Raw genomic sequence first — 9,839 nt, forward strand, 5'->3', positions numbered from 1 at the left:
GAGAATTATGTTTTCAATTTAATGCTCTCCCTCTCAGACCCCTCTTACAAGGCACTCCATTCCCTCTTCATCTAAACAAATTCAAGCAGGGCTCGCGCTGAGTTCCGGCAGCCCTGGCGCGTGCTACCATAAACAAAACTCCTAGGTGGCCTGTAGATTCTGCAGAGAGAACAACATTTGCACATGTACAAAAGGCTCAGATATAGGCCAGATATATGCACAAAAACACCGAGATTCTCCTCTCATCTGGTCTAAAGTATAGCAGTGAAATGTATTCATTTATAAACAGACTGAGCCTAAAATAAATAAATCAGAGCTCTCTCTATCAGTGGTTGGTGGATCTCAACTAGGAGGCCTCAACAAACTTCCAAGGGGGCCTCAAGATTACTTCAAATTATTTAAAATAAGACAAAACCAGCATTCAAATAAGCTAAAATAGTATTATACATCTTTCTTGTTGCTAAGCTCTAAAATATTTTATTGGGTAGAAATTGTGAGTAGGAAGGGCCTTCAAATATTGTTATGGACAATAAGGTTGAGATCCACTTCTCTAGCTAATTGTTCGCTCTTTCAGATTGAAACTCTTGTTGATTTCGGTTGTATCAATGACTGCCACAAAATATATTTACCCATATTTAAAAAAAAACATATTAACTGTAGGCTATATAATAAAATCTAATCTATATGTACAATGCATATACTGTATAAAAAAATTGTGTTTTCAAAAAAGGGGCCCAATTTATCTGGATTCATCCTGCTTATTTCTCTAGCACTGCAGTTGTTTACTGTGATATTCTTCCACATGAAATAAACAAACATCTAAGACAACAATCAGGCTCTCAATTGAAGATCAGTGAAGAAATATGATTGAAGAGGCTGGACTTTCTTAAGAAAACTCTGAATATTAATGAAAATTTCTAAATCCCTATTAGAAATAAAGAAATACTTTGAGGGATCAAAAGACTTCAAATGCATGCTTCTTCTCAAGACAAATGTCAGAAACTTGTCACGTTCAGACATTTAATTTTGTGTGTGTGTGTGTGCATGTAGGCCCTATTTGTTTTTTATTGCTGAATGAGACTGCTAAGTAGGCTAAGTCAATGTGAAACATAATCCTAACAAATTGTTAAAAAAAAATATATAGGCTATATATATTTTTTATTTTTGGAAAAAAGAATTCCTACCTGTGGCTGTGTCTGTAAACTTAGGCAGCGGACCTGTTGCCTCGCTGCCCTATCAGGCAATGACTGTGCAGGGAGCAATTGGTACATCACTCAAGTGATTTTTGAGGCAGCATAACGGTATAATGATCTACAGCAAAATAGAGAGAGCTTCAGTCATAAGCAATAATTACTACAATAGTGATTTCTCACTAGAAATGACATAAAAAGTGATATTTTATGCATTTACACAAAATGATTTTTTGAAATGCCACATTTAAAAAGTGACATTTACACGCAAACTAATCACCAACCACAACTAGACAATCAGACGCCATCTTTCTTGTCGCGGAATGGAACGCACAGGATTGTGGGATCTCAAATGCAGCGAAGGAAGGATACATATGCCTTCTCAATCTCAGGAGACATGGATGTGAAGCTTGGATTCGGACGTGCCTTGATTCCTTCCTACCTTGGAATGGAGCGAAGCCATTGTAGCCTATCACACATAGGCCCATCAAATCAGACTCAGATACCAAAACAGATAATTAGATTATTAAGAAAATTAAACACTGTGCTTTTGTTGAACATGTAACTGGACTCTCTGTCAAGAATCCTGCAACCCAGAAAATGCCTGTGGCGGGAAAAAGAATAAGAGAAATATATTAGCCTACGTTAGGCTACTTTTTGCAAGTTCCGCTGCAGTTCAAAAGATAAATGTTGAGTGAAAAAATCGAGTTCAGTTTTCTCCGACACAGATAAACGTGACTGTGCCAACATTTCCTTACGTTGCTTCATTTATGTATTGCGGGAGTTCGGAATTGAAATGACCGGTGAGCGGCACTAAAAGGCTAATGCTCTTTTGAGATTAAAAAAGAATGTATTCCCTGATTAACCAACAGTGTTCACGAATGTGATATAAACATATTCGCTGAAGCAACCATGCCGTTATACCTTTTTTCCAGGACTCCTGAGCGCTCAGCATCGAATGTTCATTACCAAGAGAGCAACTGAGCCGTTACTGCGTCGGAAAAACAGTTGCCATGGAGCTGGATATATGATGGAAACATTAAAAGGCATGCCTATAGTTTATGAATCATGCAATATGGTGAAGTGTTTTGAAGTGATAACATATTATCCAAGGAGCCGCACGAAACTTTGTCTTTATCCCTGCAATCATACTGTAATTTGCGTAGGCTATAAAAGTAACAGTTGGCGTTTTACATTTGCTAAAATTGTTAGTAGAGGCATGTTTAAACAATGAGTTTGGACAATTTTTAATGCATAGGCTACTTAACGCATCTTTTTTTCTGGATTTGTTAATAAGTTAAAAAGATGATATCCTGATCAAATAGGCCTAGGCCTATCCATTTTTTCTTTTGTGGTTATACTATGAAAACACAGTCATTTCTAGAACTCAAAACTTATTTTCCATTGAACTGTATCTTTTCCAATCAGATTTGCCACAGTAGAATTTGTGAAACTAACAGGGTGGTCAAAAGGATGTTTGCCTGATTTGCTTGTTCGTATTTCATGCCAAATATACATACTAAAATGATGTGATTATCTGATGAGCTCTATATTTGATTATTTTTATTTTTTTTACCTTCTCCAACTTTCAGGTGAGAGATCAAGTCTGAAACATCTAAATTCCTGAGATTCTTGGATGTACGTGTCTGCACTGCAGTGAGGTGAGTGTGTCTGAACCTCAGGGTTTCTCTTCCACACCCCAAAGACATGATGACAGATCTCAGAGTGGCTCTCTATGTGCTGCCTTGTTCAAGGTGTTGCTGATTGAAATTTTTGACTGAAGATGTCACCCCTGCCCTGTCACCTTTTAAGTTATCTTGACCTTTCCTCAAGGCATTTAGCACATTGACATACTCACCGAACACAAAATAGTGTGTTGATGTTTATTCGCACATCAAGTCCAGATCCTCTCATAAGCAAAACAATCCCTGAAGGGCTCATTTAGGTAATTGTTAAAGATCGAGACTGAAGATTTAAACAGTACAGTACACTGACTTGTAATTTCCAGTTTGCTGTGGCAACGTTTCGGGTCGCAGACCCGTCAGGTGTGACTCATGTCTCTAACCGAACTGTTGCCTCAATAAATTGTCCACCATGATAGTATTCTGGACTTTCACTTCTCAATACATCTCCTACCAATGACACTAATGGCTGTCAGACAGATTCAACACTGATAAACTGTGCATGTGGTTATTTGCAATGTAATGCACTGAAGTATTCATGTGTGCTTCACCTTGAACCTTTGCTTCACCTTGAATATATGTTGATAGTGAATGAAGCTATACAAAATACAGTAATTATCTTCCAGAATTTTAATGAACTTTTTGCAGACATTAAAGTTGCTATGCTTGTATTTTAGTTTTTTTAGACAATTTGGTTTTCTCCCCCCAAATTTCAGAAACCCAAATGGACAGTATTTGATATTAAACATTATATACAGTTAAAAAATTTGGGGTCGGTATGATTTTTAGGTTTGGAGAGAAATTCATACTTTTATTCAGCAAGGATGCATTAAATTGATCAAAAGTGATGGTAAATACATTTATTATGTCACAAAGAATTGTTTTTCAAATAAATGCTTTCTATTTATCAGAGAAAAATGTATCAGGGTTTCAGAAAAAAGCAGAACAAATGTTTTCAACATTCACAATAATAAGAAATGTTTATTGAGCGGCAAATCAGCATATTAGAATGATTTCTGAAGGATCATGTGACACTGACGACTGGATTAATGATGCTGAAAATTCAAAATTCCATCACAGGAATAAATAACGTTTAAATTGTAATACTATTATATATATATTAGGGCTGTGAAACGATTAATCGTGATTAATCGCATCCAAAATAAAAGTTTGTGTTCACAATATATGTGTGTGTACTGTCCATAATTATTTTGTATATATAAATACACACACATGCATGTATATATTTAAGAAATATTTGCTTATATATATATATATATATATAATTTGTATTATATATAAATATAAATATTTTATATATAAATAACACATTTTTCTTAAATATATAGATGCATGTGTGTGTATTTATATATACAAAATAATTATGCACAGTACACACACATATATTGTGAACACAAACTTTTATTTTGGATGCGATTAATCGCGATTAATCGTTTCACAGCTAATATAATAATGATAATTATTATTATTATTTTTCAAATAAGCCTTGACATTAACTGATTTACTGTAAGGATTAGAGCATGAGAATTATATGAACGATATCATTTTAAAAAGATGAATTATTGTTTTAATCTGAGATCTTATTTATGCTGAAATTATGCTGAATGTGACATTACATGGCCTATAGACGCAGAGGTGGCTGAATGAATTTTAAGGGAATCTTTTAGTCAAAAAATATATATTTGTGAAAAAAAAAAAGAAGATTTAAAGCAAACAGACTAAACTTTCCTTTAGTCTTTGTGTGAACAGTCAAGCAAAGCATTTTTTTCTGGCTTAAAAAAAAAAAAGTGCTATAGCTAAGTTGATGTTCGTAGTTGGGTAAAACATTGTTCTTTTTCATGCTGAAGTGACTATTCTAAATATGTTTTGGGAAAATACAAGCATATACCCCAATAACGTAAACCTCTTCAAATCCACATCCACACACACGTGCACACACACACTTCTTTCTTGTCATGCTTAACTCCAAATTGTTACATTTGTATATTTTGGCTGCTCCTGGATCAAATGCTGTTACAGGATAAAGTATTAACACAAAAGGCCTTGACTGCTTTATGAGCCGAAGTCCTTTGAACCTGATGTTTTACCACAGACACGCACACACACACACAGTCTTGTTGTAATGCAGCGATAGTGTTCTGAATGGCAGATTAGTCGTTCCGTTGGGCTTTTTGACTCGGGCGGTTTCTGTCTCTGTTTTTAAGTAAACTAATCTTTGGGCAAATACTCCAACTGCGTCTGAGGTCTTAATGTATTTAAAGAGCAAAACCTTACACATGCAGGCAAGTTTGAAGAGATCAAAGCCAGAAACACAATGTGGCAGATTTAGAGTGAGTCTCGCTCTCGACGGGGCCGCTATTGTCTTGTTCTTTCTCTGCCAAAAAGTTCTTTGAATTCCTCGGCAGTGTAAACCTCTCTTTGTTTAGCGCAGGTTAACAGATGATATGTGCTCTTGAACATTGCCCTGCACCTCTCTGTGCTGTATATCGCGCTCTCTCTCTCTCTCTCTTTCATTCGCTTCTCCTTTCTTTGCTCCACTCTATTCAGAAAGACTTACACACCTACATCAAACAGCATGGAGTCATAAATGGATGCTGTTTTGAGGTTGTATTCTGACTGAGAGCTTTCGCAGAGGCAATCCACCTGCAAACATCTCTTTTCTCTCGTTCCATCGTTTCTCTGCTTGCTTCTTTTTTTAAAGTGGTTGTTGGGTCCTGTTGATGTGTGTAGGTGTGGCCCAGGTGTGTTTGCGTATATGTGTGCTGTGAGTGCCGAGGAATGTGGCTAAATGTAACCCGATAACATAAAATATCAACTGCGCTGTAATGTTTAATGCAACATTACCGTGTTGCTATGGCAGAGGCCTGTTTATTACCCTTGAAAGAAAGCTTTGACTGCCTGATGTGATTTTAAATAGTCCGTCTGCACTACCCATGTGCACGTGGGTGTATTTGTGTGTGAGACATTTGTTTAACTGTGATTAATTAGAGTGGCATTGACATTGAAACACTTTTGATGATAAGGCTGAAACACACACACGTGTCTCATTAGCCTTTCAACATCTTTCCATTTCATCGCTGTATCAATGGTTGAGAGGAGTATATTTGGTTAATAACACACCTGTGCAAAGTTATTCAGATTATCAGATAACGGCCTCATGATCCTGCCATCCCAGTTACAGGAACACTAGATTCCTGGGACTCCCTTTCATAGCACAGGAAACTGACATTTGGCATTGGCAAGAGTGACCAAAAGTTTGGCTGTAGCAGCCCAACCATGAGTATTGACTCTGTGGAGCTCCCGATGAACGTTTTTGGTAGTGCGAAAGAGCCGAAGTGCGCATTTAATTCTGCAGTGAGTTGGGCAGCTGTGGTTTTATGTTTTTCGGATACAATTTGGGTTAGTACCTGAACATCCCTTTCAGACAGCTTCCTCTGACGTCGACAGTTACACCTGTTGTATGTGGTTCGTTGTATGCCGACATTACCCTGCTACCATAGGTCTCCATACACCGCAAAGACTTGCTGTCCTGGTCACAGATGAGCCAGCGAGACGCACACCAACAATTTGTCCTCTTTTGAACTCTGATATGTTTCCCATTATGTTCTGTGGATTACTAGGTTATGTACAACTGTGCTATTGCTCTGCTAATTCAACCTTCACACTCTGCTCTTACTGATGGAATGTAAAATCAGTGAAGATTGGCCACCAGGCTACGCATTTATATGAAACCTCCAACACTATATTGGCCAGTGTTTCAGTTTCATTGTCCTACCCCGTAGATATTTAACCACCAGTTCACCAACATCAGGCCTTATTCACGACAGCATATCATAAGTCATTTCAGTGCCTCAAAATCAATAATATTCTTGTTTGTTATGGTCTTTTTACATTAGTCTTTTTTCTCTTAAAGTGCTTTTCTCATTATTATAATCGCTGTATGTGTAAATTTGCTGGCAACCCTTGAAACAGTGCTTGTAAACAAACCTTGAGCATTTACAAAGCTATCGTTTTATCACGTCATTTCTGCTTGTTGTCTTTTAAAGGATTACAGGAGGGTATTAAAGAGAAAAAGTTTTCAATCATTTCTGTCCTCTTCTTTCTGTTTAAGCCCCTCAAGCAAAAATTACTGATAAAATCCATGTTTGAATTTGCCAAATCTTTTCTAATTGCAGTTTTTTTATGTTATTTTCATGTTGCAGAACATTTATTCGCAAGTCAGCTCTTCAATGTTAATAAAAAAATAAAAAATAAAATGCATTTTATGTATTGTAGAAGTATTGTATTGTATTATATCGAGTATTTTATGTGGTTTTAGAAAAAAAGTGAAATGCTTATGTGCTCTTAGACATATAGTCATGATACACGGTACATTTTGAACATCAGATAGACAGACATAAACATTTTCAGAAAGCAGTACAAAAAAGCTTGTTTCAATGATGTTTAAAAATAGCCAGCATGCACTCTACAATAATTCAGCACTTACGTAACACTACTGTCACGGTGGGTTGCAGGAAGGCAGACAAAAGAAGATAATTTCCAATACAATCTTTTAATAATAATCCAGAAGACAGGTAAACAGGCTGAGCAACACACACTTACCAATAACGGAGATCGGACAAAGACAGAGCGAACATAGCAAACACAGGTGATGGTAATTAATAGGACACAGGTGATACAGATGAACTAATGATGGTAACCAGGGAGACAGACGAGTGGCGGGAAACTGAACTAACTGAAAAGTCCATGAACACAATGGCGACAACTACACTGATAAGTTATAACACAGGAGTTTATGACGTACAAAGGACATTTCTTGTCTGAATACTTGTCATTATGACTCTCTGTGTTTATTTACATATTCCATCCACTACCATGTTTAATAACAGTTTTATAACCGTTTAATGTCACCTGACTAGATTAAAGGTTAGAACTGAAGTTCAAGGCCAAAGAGAAACATGAATCATGAAGATTACTGACAAAAATAGGACTCTCATACACAAAGCTTTCCTGCAATAGACACATACGCCATACGCACACATCACTACGCAAACATGGCCTGACAGACACAAGCCCTGACTGGTTTTATTATCATGAAGTCAGCTGGCCACTGGCTACCATTCATTTCCAGTGCCTAAAGCTTCAGCATGAAGTCAGTGGTTATTATTCAAAGTCCTGTATAAATGTAGCTAATCAGAGGGAAAGATAAACACACACAGTATAGCAGTGCGCTTGTAAAGTTATGTAAACATGCTGATTAGGGTAATGAGAGATAAGGATACGGGTGTTGAATTGATTTTGATTTCTTTGTATGATTTATATATTTATTACCAAAGGGCAGACTAATAAACCAATCTTGGTTAAACCCATTTTCTTAAAAATCATTTTAAAGCCTTCTAGTCAAAATGTTACTTAATTTACTTTGGATTTATTTGGCTTTCAGTTCATCTCTAGATTTTTACATGCCATATTTATCTTCTTCATCACACTTTTGTCAGATAAGTCCTTTTTTATGTTGATTAATTGCGCACTTAATATTTCCACCGCTGTAAACACAGTCATATTAACCTGTTCTCCATTCTAAAGGTCTCACGTCTATCTAAACCCAAAGGTTATGAATGGCTTGTTTCACCTCCAACCAGACTGATCTTAACCCCAGAGGTCTAAATGACATTCATGTTCAGTTCAGACACAGAAAGCATTTATGGAACCAGGTTTTCTTTCACAGAAATATTGGTTCATTAATTTATGGTTAACGCCGTTTCGCCAGTCACAACAGTGCCGGCAGTGCTTCACCCTCACTCTCTGCCCCATTGGAGTCATGATACATTCGTTTTAGAGGGTGGCAGTGATTGATAAGTGGAGATTTCAACATTTTGTACTAATTATATCACAACAAAATCATTCAAATACTTCGTTGTCAACTGACCAATGTCCAGACACGTCGGCAACAACGATCACACCACAGAAGCACAAAGCACAAATTCAATTTTGGCTTTTCGAAAGAATTGCAGTTTGATTTGGTGGGCACATGTTTATGGAGCTGGGTGGCAGGATGGCTTAATGTGTGTGTTTGTGCTTACATGCAGAAATGAGCATTTACAGGAAGTTTATTGTCACTACATCTATTCCTTTCTGGGATCGGCTCCTGTTTAGGTAATAACTTACTGTGTAATCCTGAAGCCAGATGATTTGGTGGAGTAGCCGCACACACACACACACACACACACACACACACATTCACTCTCCCCTCACTCTCCTTCTCTATCACTTTTTGTTATTTAGTTTATGTCTCTTTCTTAAACTGTTTTCCACGGAAGGTGCAATATACTGTTATCACCTTGAATGGTTCTAGGTTATTTTGACTTCAAAATCACATGATCTTTCCCGCAGGACTGATTCATTGAAGCTTCCACTGCTGTTCATCATCAGTAATCACTTTCATCAAAACTCAAGTAAGCAATGATGTCAGATCATTATGTACAACAGGGAAAACACGTCCTCATTTAAAACTGTGGTTACTTCTACAGACTCAGACAGAAAGAAAACCCTTGAGGTACAGTTAGATTCAGCAACATTTGACACCCTTTAACTATAGCTCATAAATAATATAATATAATATAATATTTAAAGGATTTAGTACACTTTTTTCATTTTACAAAATACACAGATGATATATGGTGATAAATGATAATGGTAAAGAGATGATAAATATGGAATATTTAAATATTTTTAAACAGTCTACAAAATGAATAGCCTAGATAATATTTGTGAAGTACTGAGACAGCTGAATAATTTTATTTAAATGGATATAGATATTTACTCACGTGACATTTGTGACCCTGGACCACAAAACCAGTCTTATGGGTAATTTTTTTTTAAATTGAGATTTATACATCATCTGAAAGCTGAATACATAATCTTTCCATTGATGTATGGTTTGTTA

Source organism: Abramis brama (genome assembly GCF_963993115.1).
Source record: "Abramis brama genome assembly, chromosome: 18".
Lineage (NCBI taxonomy): Eukaryota > Metazoa > Chordata > Actinopteri > Cypriniformes > Leuciscidae > Abramis > Abramis brama.